Source organism: Xenopus tropicalis, chromosome 3, assembly GCF_000004195.4.
Source record: "Xenopus tropicalis strain Nigerian chromosome 3, UCB_Xtro_10.0, whole genome shotgun sequence".
Taxonomy (NCBI): Eukaryota; Metazoa; Chordata; class Amphibia; order Anura; family Pipidae; genus Xenopus; species Xenopus tropicalis.
In genome coordinates this window covers 80,152,052-80,167,252 of record NC_030679.2, presented here as the reverse complement: position 1 = coordinate 80,167,252, position 15,201 = coordinate 80,152,052, and the positions used below count along the sequence as shown (strand labels likewise).

Below are 15,201 nucleotides of genomic sequence, written 5' to 3'. Positions count from 1 at the left end.
ATCTTATTTTTCAGGTCAGCTACACAATTTAATAGAACAGAGGTAAAATATTTGCAGGCATTTGAATGTGCAGTATATTTAGGCCAGTGGGGATATATTAAGTCTTGACAGGGAATCATCATTGTTTTTTCTTGTAAAGGATATACTGAACCATATATATGAAAGAAAAACTTATTTTACTAGTATAAAAAGTTACAGTTCAGATAAAAAGTAACAACAAACAAATTAACTAATGAGTAGGCAAAAATGTTTCCTGCCATCTATTTCGCAGTGTTCTTGGGTATACATTCAGATATATTCCCTTTGGTTCGACCCCTTGACCGAACCAAAGGGACCAGAGCCATTCCAACCCCAGCCATATCCCTTTGGTTCTGGCAAACTGTTAAACAATATTTTTTTGTGTACTAAGTCTGAATAGTAAGAGTGTGTGTTTGTGATTGGGTAAGAGTGGTTTTAGGTTGAAAGGCTGACTGCATAAAAATTGTTTTGCTTTCAGCTAGTCATAATAGGCAAATTAATTCAGTATACGGATATATATCTATGTAACTTTAAATACATGAATGACTGCTGTTCTGTTGTTCCATTCATTTGGTCTTGCAGCCTAAACAAAGGAGCAGCATCTCTTTACCCACTGGAATCACATACAGTATTTACAGAGTCAAATAAAGTGGGTCCTGCCACACAGCTATATACATAAACACAGTACCCAAATCCCTCCCCTAAGAACAAGACCAAAATATAGCATATCCCATTGTTCGAAAAGATCAAAGAGCAATAGAGATACTGCTTTTTCTGGAATATCTTGACTTTCACTAATGGCCCTTTGGGTCCAGTTTCCCAGTACAAATTATTAAAAGCAAATAAAAAGGTTGTAACAAAATGTTTGGGTATTTGTTTAAATTTGTTTGTTTTAAATTTTAAACAGTTTCCCCACTTAAAAGAAAATGTTCTTGCGTAATTAAAGTTAGCATACAGAAAATCTGCCCAACACCAAACATTACACTATTAGGATAACCACGGAAAGTTTGAAAGTATCCATCAAGTATGTGGATGTGTACACATCATTTATCATGGTCTACAAAATGTCAGCAGTTTCTGTATCCCTAGGGTATTCCAAATAGACAGGGAATATATTTATATACTGTAAAAACACTGAAGAAAATGACAGAAAGATTACGACTATTATGTAAAACAAAAAAATGTTTAGAATTGATCCTAAAGAACAGTAATTGACTAACACATCTAACTAAACCATTGCTACATGATACCTCATCTGTCTGACGTATGGCAGTAAGACTAGGCAAAGTCAGAATTTGTTTTTTGCAAATAAAATCATTACAATAATATGCAGACACTCACTCACAGAAGAGTATACAGTTTTGGGACCTGATATACACAACTCTCTAGACTTGGGGTTTTCTGTATTAGGGGTCTTTCTGTAGTTTAAATCTCCATACAAGGGGTCTATTTATTATGCTGTGTAAAACTTAATTCGCCAAAAAAAATTGTGTAAAAAGCTGTGTAAAATAAATGGTGAATGTGTTATTTTACGCTGTCCAAATGACTTTATTTCCAGTGGAAGAAAAACACGCAAAAAATGTAGTTGGTTTTTACACAATGATGCCTGCCAATATGTGGCAAATTTGGTCATTTTTACACCACATAATAAATCTGTCCATAAGTCTACTAAAAAAACATTTAAACATTAAATAATACAAATTAATTATATCTTAGATGGGATTAAGTACAAGATACAGTTTTATAATTACAGAGAAAGGGGGAATCATTTTTTTTAAATGTGAATTATATGATGAAAATGGAGTCTGTGGGAGATGAACTTCCCGTAATTTGGAACTTCATGGATGACATGTTTTCGGATAAGGGATCCTTGCTTGTACCATTAAAGAGCAAAAGAACAATGGCAAAAAGCATAATTGCATGCTTAAATGCCATTGCCAAATAACGTGTACCTTTATATGCTTCTTACATTTTTAGCCTAATGCCAATGCATTTGTTCAGTCTACTGTGATAGATTGCATGCAGGATTGCAAAAGAAAGGAATCCCTGGAAATAACATCTGCCTGTAGGAGGTTCTATTAGCTTGATGCACCTACTCATGCCAATGAATTGTACATAATGAATTGCCTATTAATACTGTTATTGATGCCATGAGCATTAGCACAGCAGAAGTTAGACTAAATGCATACACATTGCCTCAGAAAAAATGTTAGCCTCCAGTTTACCAGCAAAGATATTTATTTTCACCTGGCGCATAGGTAGAGGCTATGCATTGTCGATAAAGGTCTTATTATCTGTTGTATAATGTAATAATGATCCAACATATTTACCAAGAGCACCATATATTCCTTAAAGATCTGAGCAGATTAATACAATTGGGACAAACTTTATGGTTCATTAAATTGCAGGTTTACAATACAGTAATACAGAAAGCTAAATTTCTCCTCAAAAACATGACTTATACAAAACAACAAGCTTCTCCGGAATAAAAACACTCCGAGGTGCTCATTTTGCCACTGGCTACACATTTTGCAAAGTGGTTGCACGGGATATTTCTAGTAAGCAAGATTAAGATAAAATAACTGCATATACATCTCTCCTGAATTATAACATTCAAATGGAAATACTTTGTTTAAATAGTAGTTACATAAAGACAGCATCAGCTGGAAACTCACTGAAATGAAATGATCATTTATCATCCTCAAAGTAATCCAAGGTCTTAAGTATGAAAACTTGCATACATGGTTTGTCCTTCAGTACAAAGTACAGTAAAACTAGCAAGTACTTGAAGAATGTAATTATCATGCTGCTTTGATCTTATAGTACAGCATGGCTTGGTTTAAAAAACACTTCAACACCCTCCATTTGACTTCATGTATGTATTATGACTGAAAATGACTGAACATTTTTTTTAGATATCTGTGTATAATGTTGTTATATTCATTTCTTTTTCAAGTGGCGTATAATTATTTAGGAGAAAGCAGTGTTAAAAGTGATGTAAAACAAAAGTAGTATTCATAAAACTGTGTCTTGTCTATACATGTGATTTTACACCATCCATCACTACACCTGAAAGCATCCATTTCTTTTATTTTCTTTTATGTAGCCCAGTGCTATTAGTTATGCCTTTATGGAACACCACCTCAGACATGGTGTAAATCAGGGATCCACAAGCGTGATTGAATACACAAGCATGAAAATGGTTCCTGGGGGTGCTAATAAGAGCTATAATTGGCTATTTAATAGCCCCTTTGTGGTCTGGCAGCCTACAGGAAGCTCTGTTTGGCATTATACTATTTTTATGCAACCAAAACCTCCTCCTTACCAGGAATTCAAAAATAAGCACTTGCTTTGAGGCCACTGGGAGCAACATCCAAAGGGTTGGTGAGCAACATGTTGCTCCTGAGCCACTGGTTATGGAACACTGGTGTAAATCATTCAAGGTAATGGGTGACATTTAGACAGAAAGAAAATTGGGGCTTGAGAAACAGTGTATAAAATGGCCACGAAGTGGCAATGTCAGCTACTGTTTTTTTCATTTATTTTTGTACATAGTATTAGTATTCAGAAGACTGAATTAGTGAGAAGAACATATAACCAAAAACAGATTTCTACTTGTGCCAAAGGCCCCGCTCAGGCATCTTGAAGAACTGTATGTAGATACATGCATAGAACAGTTGGGTGGTCATCTGCGTCAAACTTCTATTGGTCTATTAAGCTAGAATTGTTTTGTTTTAAACACACAAAATAAAAATGAAGACCAATTGCAAATTGTTACCAGATCACTGTTTACGTCATTACATTACATCAATATGAAGGTGAATTATGCATAGAAACCCTCTATGTATTTGTAATTGTGGAAATGTTGGAATCAGTGGAACCAGTTGTCTACATTATTTAAGGCAGTTTGCAGCAAACACTGCTATATCATTATGTTATTGTGTATATTTTTTCTTAACGTGTACTTTCTTGTCCAAAGTGTTGGTAACTTTTAAAGGTAGATGTTTATGTATATTGAACAAAGTAGTTGTCAAGCACTAAAGTTCTGAGTTTAGTGACTTCTGGCCTCTTAAAATATGTGAATATAAATGTCAGTCACTGCATAAAACAAACAAAGAATTTGTTTTTTGCTGAACATAATAAGGTCAGAACCATATGGCATATTAAACATACTTATTAATCTGAGTACTAAATAAAAAAATGCCATAACCTTTTCAGTGCTAGATCCTAGAAAAACACGTCAGCAAATGGCAAGATCCTTTATTAATATTTATGCACTGTACATACTGTATATTTTAAATAAAAGTTTGCTATAAGAGATACTGTTGTGCTTTTTATGGATTAGCTTTTATTACTATATTATACTCTTCACATTGCAAATAATTGATTCTACCATTTTAAATGTTATTCTTGATCCAATATAAGTATATTTTTTTAATTGTAATATTGGTGTGTAGGTGCCATCTCAGTGGATGTTGCCTGATTCTGGGCTTTCAGAAGGAACCAGCGCTACACATTAAAACTCATTTCAGATAAGCTATTGTTTCTCCTACTCGCATGTAACTGGAGGAGTCCCAAGCCGGACTTGGATTTCTTACTATTGAGTGCTATTCTCATAGGGAGCATTTTTATCAATGCAGCTGTCAGGAAGCTGCTATCTTACTATGTTTATATTGTTCTGCTGATCGGCCGCTGGGGGGGGAAAGGGAGGGGGGTAATATCACTCCAACTTGCAGCACAGCAGTAAAGACTGGAGTTTATCGGAGCAAAAGTCACACGACTGCGGGCACCTGGGAAACTAAAAATATATCCAGCCCCATGTCATATTTCAAAATTAAATATAAAAAAAATGAGTTCTTTTGAAAAACAGATTTCTTTATGTAATTCTGTTTGAGAAGTGCTATTAACTGTTGTGCTTTGAAAAAACAAGTTTTCCCATGACAGTATTCCTTTAAAGTCTTGTTGGAAGCTTATTGGCCTATGTAAGGGACCAAAAAGATGGCCGCCCTCAACAATATATGGTTACGGCTTACCAAATAATGATATATTTGGCCGAAAATCTTCCTCTGTGACATATGCAATTGGAAACTGTATAACTAATCCTCCTGGATTTTATGCCCAGATTTATGAATTAATGAATTTTATTTTGTCCGGCAGCATGAGCCCCAAATGACATTGGTAAATCCCTTTAAAATGTTTGACCATATGGGTCTCAAAATATGGAACCCGTCACTCCAGCTCTGTGCTGTGTACCCTAGTCATGTACCGTAATACTGTAAGGTAATTATTTGATTGCAGCATCTGTATGAGGATTCTACCTAGTCATGGGTTTTGCTTATAACCAGTGTTACAGGAAACTCTTCCGCTATGTCACTGCCAGACTGAAATAGTTAAAGTGTCACTCTGTCTCTATAGAAATGCAAGGTGATTTCTTACAAATTAATAAATGACACAAGAATGCAATTATATCTGATGCAAATCTTCATCAGTAGTTGTATTGTATTTAAGTCATTACTGCTTGATCCTAGTATATTTAAGTACACTGTATAGGTGTATAAGCTAGGACTTAGCTGAATAAGGCAGAGCCAAAACATGGAGGGCAAACATATGCTGTCATTGTAGTATGTTAAGTTTCCCTAGTACATTTCATATGATCTAAACAGAAAAATGTACTGTCCTTGGATGTGTCATATATATGCAGCCTACATAATGTGTACATTTGTTGTCATGCACTCTGGTAACTGATATGTTTTAAGTTCTGAATTATAATAGTTGAAAAATGCTGTTGCAGCTTTTCCTGGCAAAAATAAAAAATAATTATCCATACATTGTAAGAAAAAGGTCTGGTATGGGATCCCTTATCCAAAAAGCAGTAAGAAAGAAAGCTCAGAATTACAGAAGGCTATCTCTTAGGGGCAGATTTATCAAAATGTGAGTTTAGAGTTTATTACATAGAAACTCACCCACTTTCTCTTCATTCCTATGGGAATTTTAGAAGCGTATTTATCAATGGGTGAACTCTAACTTTCACCCAATGATAAATACATTTCTAAAAATCCCATAGGAAAGAATAGAAAGTGGGTGAGTTTTTCTGTGGTGAGCTCTAATCTCACATTTTGATAAATATGCCCCTATGAGTCCACTTTAAGCAAATAATTCTAATGATTAAAAATTATCTTTTTCTCTATAATAAAGGAGTACCTTGTACTTGCTCCTAACTTGCTCCTAACTGGCTAAACAATCCTAGTTTAAATAGTACTGGGTTTATTTAATGTTTAAATGGTTTTTAGCAGACTTTAAGTATGGTAAACCAAGTTTAAAAAATATCCCTTATTCAAAAAAACCCAGGTCCCAAGCATGCAGATAGAAGGTACCATATTTGTACTTGTAAATCACATTCAAAAAATATAATGCCAGGGTTATGAATTGGCTCTTGATTAAGTTGATCATAGCATGTGTTTCTGTGCATAACAGGTCTACTTATGATTAGTGGCCATTCATTCTTCAAGTCCATCTGCTGTTGCCGAATGTTTATAAAAGAATTGTGACCCATTTAACTCCTTGTGCAGAATATGCACCATATTAACATTCACATTTTAAGGAAGAAGGGTCTGATACCATCCAAACTTTATACCTTTTCAAGGTACAAACTGAAGACAACAAACCTCCAAATGACCAAGGATGCTATAGTGGCAGTATAAACCACAGTGACATCTTGGCTATAACGACAATGTGTCATTCATGGTAATCATCGTTCTACTCTCTTATTCTGCTATTTGACTTGCAAGGATGATTCATTATTATAGTGGCTACAATAAAGAAGTCTGTGAGCAGAAAAAAGCCAACATATTCCCTTTTTTATTAGACCACATCCTTTTAGGACTACACAGGAAGAGCCCAAAGATGTACAAGCACAAAAGAGGGATTGCGTAAAGGCCGAATCCCAGACAGTTCAAACCAGTAGAAGTATATTATTTCTGTGAAACAGCCTGAAACAGCTATACGGTATGTCCTGTAGACCCATCCTAGATAATGAGGCAGATGTTACATCCTCTTGGATAATTAAGCCTTTAATAAGACTTGTTTTTTTTCTCTAAATTAAGAGGAAAGTAGTAGCAATACTGACAATGTACACTAAAGAAAAAGATCACTGTACTACAATGTTATGGATTCTGACACATTTTAGAGAAATGCAAGGGTCAGATGTATCTTCATTTTTCATGTGGCTGCCAGTTAAATGCCAAGCTTATGATATTTATTAGGTTACAGTGTATTATAGTAAATTATGAAAATTAATTTTAATATGTGAGATATGTTGTACTCCCTTTGAAGTAGAAGTTATGTAAACACTGTGAAGAGGTTAGGTCAGCAGATTATCTCTTATATGGCACCTTTGCCTTGGTTCAAGACCTCTGTCAAGATCAAAGGATATTTAGATTTTATCTGCTGAATCATTACTAAGCTGGCATCAGGTTTTAAAACTGAAAGAAAAGATAAGATTTAGAGATTATTCAGTATGTTTATTATATTACAAACCAATCAGCCTCAAACCTTTTTATTGCATGTTACAGTATACTGTAAAAGAGCAACTATCAACCATAAATAAGGACTATAGAACATAAAGCACTATACCTGTATTTACATTTTGCTGAAGTATTTTAAATAAAAGGTTAAAACTAAACAAAACAATATTAGCCTTGAACATTCTACTTGTATTTGAAAAGTGAGGTGAAAGATGTTAACAATAAAGTTAATAAGGACTATCAAAGTTGACTGCCTGGTGATGTCTTCATGGCCTTACAAGGACCTTCTTAGACATGCAATTGTAATGATACCTGGTGGTCTAGTGGGGCGGCGGGGCCACCCCACTTCCTTAGGTCGTTCGGCAACTCGAAGCGCGTGACGTCATTTTGGCGCCAAATTCAAATATTTAAAGCGCTTCCTGATCTTTGTTCATTGCCCAACGTAGGTTTTTCTTCCTGAAAGCTCCTGGGTGTTTTCTTGTATTGTATCGATTCATCCTGATCCTTATCTGTTCCTGACTATTCTCATTTGCTGCCTGAACCGACCTTTTGCCTGTTTGACCACTCTTCCGGATTCCGTTTTGATACTGCACTGTCTGATCGTTGCTGACCCCGGCCTGACCTCTGACTACGCTGACTTGTTCCCCTTCTCCCTGTAACACGGTTCTGGGTCCCTTGCTTGCTCAGAACTCTCTCCTTGGGTATCTCACTTTAAGACCTGGCAGCATCCAAGTAGCGAAGGTCTCCTCCCGATGTGAAAGGCGGATTTTAAAGGCAGAAGAGTGAGCTGTGACCGGACCCTTGGCGCCTGTTTTGGGATACCGACCATGACAATGACTTCAGTAATATTAAAGACTACACTTGGAGTATGATTTTATACATATTTATATTTCTGTGTGTGTATGTATCTCTCTCTCTCTCTTTCTCATCATGATCATCACTTATTTATATAGCGCCAGCGAGTTCTGCACTGCTTGACAATGGGTACCAGAATAATAATAGGATTGAACAGTCCTGTTAAAAAAAAGCTTACAATCTAAAGCTAGTTACACAGAATCTTACAATAATTTCTAACAAACAAGTTTTACAGAATAAAAATAGGATTGGAAGTCCGTCTCGAAAAAGCTTCCTCTATCTCTTATATATACAGTATATTGTGGATATATGGCTATGGCAATTCTCAAACCTTTGTTTCAGTAGGTCAAGACCTGCGAGAACTGAGATGCAGTACCGGTAGTATGCAATAATACCCTGCTGTCTATCTGTATTGCTTCTTTGATCTTGATATTCAAAAATACATAGTAAGGTTTAGTTATGAGTGCAAGTGCAAATGGGCTATTTTACACGCTACTTCTGCTTGTGATAGGTGACAGCCTGCTTGGATTTCCTATCATCGAGACACTGCAGATCCAGGACCGGCAGAAGGGCTGCTGAACTTCTCTCATGGCTGGTAATGCAGCTCCTGCTGGTAGCAGAATTTGGGGCCATCCTCTCTGTAGGTAGAGGCAGTCTAATATTCATTCAAGTCTTCAGCGAGGAACAACAGAGAATAGTAGCGACCTCTTATGGAATTATGGCTTTAGAATATTGCCTTGGGTTAGGCAGGCAAGGTCCTATTTATTTGATAAAATGTGAATAAATGCTGCAGATTCAGGACCGGCAGCAGGGCTGCTGAACTTCTCTCATGGTGGGAGATGCAGCTCCTGCTGGTAGCAGAGTTTGGGGCCATCCTCTCTGTAGGTAGAGGCAGCCTAATACTCAGTGGTGGATATAATGACATAGTGCTGATCTCAAGTCTTCAGTAAGGAACAGCAGAGCATAGTAGCGATCTCTTATGGAATTCTGGCTTTGAATATTGCCTTGGGGTGAGGCAGGCAAGGTCCTATTTATTTGATAAAATGTGAATAAATGCTGTGGCCATTTTCTCCACCTCTGTCTCCTGGTGTTTCATTAAGGTATGTAACAAGGGGGTTCAGTGGGGTGCCTCAAGGTGAAGGGTCAATTGGGGAGTTCCCTTGTCATGGAATTCACACAAAAATTCAGTAAATACAATTTGCACAGCAATTTCTGCACATGCTTTTTTATGAGTGGCCCTGCTAATACCCTGGAATTCTAAGGGAAATCGCTGTGCTAAGGGTAAATAACATTGTGTTTTGAGGTTTTGCATTGGTCTAGTAAATGAGCCTTTCTGCGTCCTATAAAGAAACTGCAGCATTTGCCACTATGAAGCATTTGACTTTTCTTGATAATAGTTTGTTGTGCTCTGAATAATCTGTTTTTCGCTATCCATTTTATGGTTGTGTGGCTACAGTATCTACCTTCTAATGAAGTTGGTTAATTTGCAAAGTAATTCGTGATGACATTGTGCTTTATGGTGAGTAAGGGCTACACCGAACAGGCAGCAAACTTCTGAGAGCCCTTAACACATTAAACATGTTTTACATCTGGATTTGGTTATTGTAAGAGAAGACAAAACTGCTATACAAAAAGATTTATGGGTAATACTTGGTATTCATGATAAGAGCTTTTAAAAAGAAGATTCTACAATCTTTTATGAAGGATACCAACTACACATGTGGAACAGGTGTTACTTGAGCTACTAATACAGTGCAAGGCTCTCACAACTCGAGTTACTAACTGAATGCTGTAAATTGTATGTAAGTTATATAAATCTATTTTTGTGCATTTACCATATTTGTTAGGCACATACTGCATAACATGTTTAACTTTCCATTATCTATTTTTTCTCTGCTACAAATTTTTTTTTTTTTTATGAGAACATGCTCATAAATATTTTTTTACACAGTTGAATTTTAGATGCTGGGGTTCTCTGAAAAATAAGGTCAATTATTACATCTGTAGTCAGGCAGTTGGAGGACTTTCCCTGCGCATTGGATTTAGTAGTTAAGTCTTATCAGTAATGGGTCTGCTTTTGCCTTTATCATATCAAGTCCTACCTCCTCGGCTGGACTGTCAAAATAACATTGTTACATTTCTAGTAAAAAATTTCAACTAGGGGGACATTTAGAGAACTGTGTAATGGTATATTCTGGGAAAATTGTGTCAAATACATGGCATATTTGTTAAGGTGTGTATTTCTCCTTACGTGTTAATTGATGCCATCCATCACAATCCCTGCATTAGCCATTAAAAAAAAAAGTTAATTTTTCATTAGACAAACACCCTGTCTGCTACAAATCTAACAAACATTTTTTTTTCAAGTAAATGACAAATATATCTTAAAGTGGAGCTGTAAAAATTCTACTTTAAATTTTATACAGCCACTTTTTGCATATATATTTTAAGCCATGTAGTGCTGGCTTAGTCGTTGGTTTAAATATCATACCTGAAGATATGATTTCTTTACAAAACTACCCATATAAAGTACTATTTATTGGTGTATACCATATTAAAGAAATACAAATGATTTATTATCATGGTATTATCAGTTTTTTCTTATCATCTAATCCAAAAAAGAAGGGACTGATTAATTCATGTCCTGTTTATGAAGTGGTTTATACTGTGCAAATACTAACATTTTCAAAAATTTACATATGGTTGTAGGACCCCAATACCTGTCTCCTAGATGGTAGTATTATGCTTTTAAATGGGTGTTGGTCTTGGAGAGCTCTCCCCTACAAAATATAAAGTGGGGGAATACCGACCTGTGAGGCCAGTCTCTCGGTCAGGAGACTCTTTTTCAACAAAATGCAGCCAGAGAGGTGCTTGGAAATGTTATGGTAACTAAAAAACTCTGTTTTTAAAAAATGTATGCACTTGCACAGTATTACCTACTGAAGGAAGGGGGGTCAGAGAATGTGCTTTGACCAAACCTCTCTTTTTTTATATGTTTGAACCATATGTTTGGCCAGTCAGACTTCTTTTACCCTTTTGTTTTTTCGACTCTTCTTATCTTCCCAGGTTTCAGGGATGTAATGCAATAATAGGTAGTGATTTAGATAAGGCTCATTGCTCATGCCTTATATATACAGATGGGAGACAGAAGAAAACAGTATATACCTAACAATATACTTATACTTTTTTTTAAAAAGAAGTATATACTTTTTTGACATTTTTTATTAAATGTAATAATTCTAGCTGTTAGAATGCTATTTGTCAGTCAGATGCTTCTCTCTTTACCAAACGGGAGGTAAAAATGAGGGGCACACCAAAGGGGGAGCAATCGAATAGAGAAAAGGAGCAGGCAGAGAGTGATCTGGGCAGCAGGAAACCTATTTGGAAAGGGGGTATTTTGCTGCGTGGACCAAGGGGGAGGGAGGAGTTTGTGCCATGTGGCAAATTGGACACCGGGCCACATATTACTCCCTTGAGCGGTAATACTAAGCTCTTAGCTCTGCTCAGCATGTATTAATATTCTGTTATGTTTATTGTTGATATTATAGTTTCAACTAATAACAAAATCAAGATTTTGTAAAGTCTCATAGATTTACATACACATAAAACTAAGCAATGGAAATGAAACATTCCAAAAGATATCAAATTAGTTAAACCAATGGACATTAGTTTAAGTCTTGTAATTGCTTCTAAAATGAACATCCAAGGGAAATTAAATCTTGTTGCCAAGTATACACAAAACTCATTCTGTCAGCAAATTCATTATTTTTGTCAAAGAAGGTTTATTCTTCCAGAAAATGATTTGCCTAAAGGCTTAGCTTTTTAAGCATGAAGTACCTAACATGATGTTAATTCACTTTATGAGGCAGTTAAAAGGTATATTACTGCCCAGTTCCATACACTGTAGATGTCTTTGTTAGTTTCAGCAGCTGCTTCCTGGGCTCATATGAAGTAGACACATGCCTTAAGTTTAAATCAATCCCTAATATTATATATATATATATATATATATATATATATATATATATATATATATATATATATATATATATATATATATATATATATATAAAATATCTGTGTGTGTGTGTGAGAATTTCAGAACACACACACACATTTGGGAGCTGCTTCTTTTGATCCTTATAACGCGCAAAAGCCATGAATAACGTAAAAAATGTTGCACATTTACCTTTTATTACATTGTTTAACGCCTGCTTGAAGATGGCGTAATTGTGAGTGTGACTTTTTCATTTAGAAGTTTTATCAGATTCACTGAGCACATGCACAAGCTAAAAATATTTGTTGCAAAGTGACATTTTGGTCCCATTGCAACCATTTTTAATGATACATATTACATTCTCCTATAAATGTACTAGGGTAAAATGTGAATTTATATATAAGCTTTAATGTAGGGTAGTCGGGGATTTATTAAACTAGTACATAACTAGAGCGTATATCTCATATTATGGTAAATTTAAAACTGGTATACCCGCTAAACTATTTTGCATGACTCTTATTTGGATATACTAAGGGCCAGATTTATTACAAGGTGAGTTTAGAGCTTAATCCATACAAACTTTTTAGAAGCATATTTATCGACAAGTGAAAGTTAGAGTTCACCAATTTATAAATACACTCATTAAAATCACAGCCTTCTCCTTAATTAAGAATACTTATAAGCAACTACAATTCAAAATCCATACAACAGAAAAAGTTGCCATATACTGACCAATTTAAGTTGGTTATTCAGCCTTCAGACCAAGTCTGCAGCTTAACTTCAGCTGCTTATCATAAATATCCCAGTTTTAACTTTGAATGTTTTTACAAGCTCTTCCTAATATGAAACATCTCTGGTATCAGGATACTCACCAGATGCTATTCTTTGTCCTGATTTTTCTATACCTATATCTTCAAACTGTCTTAAACTAGTGTCATACCATTATAAAAAAAAAATAGGTGGATGGATAAAGTACACTGAACATTTTAATGATATAGCATGAATGTCAAAATCAGATCTGTTGCATTAAAAAAAGTGCACAAAAGAAAAATTGCTCAATATATATTTAGTTATAAATGAAGAGTTCAGAAACAGATAATTAATAAATCTGCTCAAGCACATGTAAACTGAAAAAAGAGAATGACAATCATTTGAAAAGAAAGGTTTCCTCAATGTGACAAGACCAACACCAAGCCATTGATAATGAATTGAATCTAATGGACATGATATCTGTGGAGATGGATTTACAATGGCTAAATGCTTTTATTGCCAATTTGCCTCTGCCATCAAAGAGCTATTTGTGTTGCATCTTGCTGTTGAAATGATCTAATAAGGCAGTCATTACAAAAACAGGAAGTATTTTACTTGCTTTACCACTGCCATTCTCTCCAGCTACTAGTTTAAATCCATTTAAGGACATTAAGGCTTGAAGGCATTTTCTACTTCTAAGAAAATACATAGTTGTTTTAGCCTTCTGACCTGTCTTCAGGTAATGGGGCTGACTACCTAGTTAAAGAAACCAAAGTATGCTAAATACAGGGTAGGGTAGATTAACTGGCCAAATATGTAGTCACTTACTTTTCATTTTCACTTTACTTTAAAAAGGCAGAACTGTAATATTCAGCCATACATGTCTAAAGCTGGCCATACACGAGCAGATCCGCTCGCTTGGCGATGTCGCCAAGCGAGCGGATCTTCCCCCGATATCCCCACCTACGGGTGGGCGATATCGGGGACCATTTAGGTAAAAAAAATAATAATCCGATCGTTTGGCCCTGGGGCCAGACGATCGGATTATGTGGGCGGCAATGGGGCAGTCGGATCGGGGACCGCATCAACGAGCCGATGCGGTCCCCGATCCGACCAGATTTTCTAACCTGGCCGATCGAGATCTGGCCAATTTCAGGCCAGATATCGGTCGGCCAGGCCGATCTGCTCTCCCCATACACGGGCCGATTAGCTGCCGAATCGGTCCAAGGGACCGATATCGGCAGCTATAGTCGGCCCGTGTATGGCCACCTTAAGTGATGTTTGAAAGGTTGTATTATAGAGAAAAATTAACATGAACTTGAATTTTGCAAGCAGTATTAAAATATTTGTTCATATTATTCTCTAGCCAAAGAAACATTTTATAGTTTAAATGGTGAATGAAATCTGTTGTATCTTAATGTCAATATTACTTTTGTTTTTGTATCCCTAGTAGCATAGTTTTATATTAACCTTTTACAAATATTTTTTTTATTAAATAATTTGTATTTTGTGGAAAGTTCCTTAGAAATATGTATTGTGTTGTGGACAAATGTTTAGTCTCGTATACAGGTGTGGCACCCGTTATCCAGAATGCTCGGGACCTGGGGTTTTCCGGATAATGGGTCTTTTTGTAATTCCAATCTCCAAGTCTGCTAAAAAATATATTTAAACTGTAGTTAAAGCCAATAGGATTGTTTTGCATCCAATAAGGATTCATTATATCTTAGTTGGGATTAAGTACAAGGTACTGTTTTATTATTATAGAGAAAAAGGAAATAATTTTTAGAAATTTGAATTATTTGCTTATAATGGAGTCTATGGGAGAGGGCCTTTGCATAATTCAGAACTTTTTAGATAATGGGTTTCTGGATAAGGGGGTCCGATACCTGTACTATATTCACACTTCAAATATGCTATAAGGAAAGACAGGGCTAAATTACTAAGCAGTAAATTGTTGATGGCCAAATTGCACAGTATTTGAGTCTTCAGTTAGTGGGTTCAGCCAGCTCATGGGCACATTAAATGTCAACAAAGACGCTTGTTCATACTTGAAAGAGA

The 15,201-nt window shown here is 35.7% G+C and overlaps 1 long non-coding RNA gene across 1 annotated transcript in view; it reads right to left on the bottom strand.

Annotated features, from left to right (window-relative positions):
* LOC108646168 overlaps positions 1 to 15,201 on the bottom strand; it is a 222,295-nt gene that overhangs the window by 74,011 nt on the left and 133,083 nt on the right. The window lies entirely within an intron of this gene.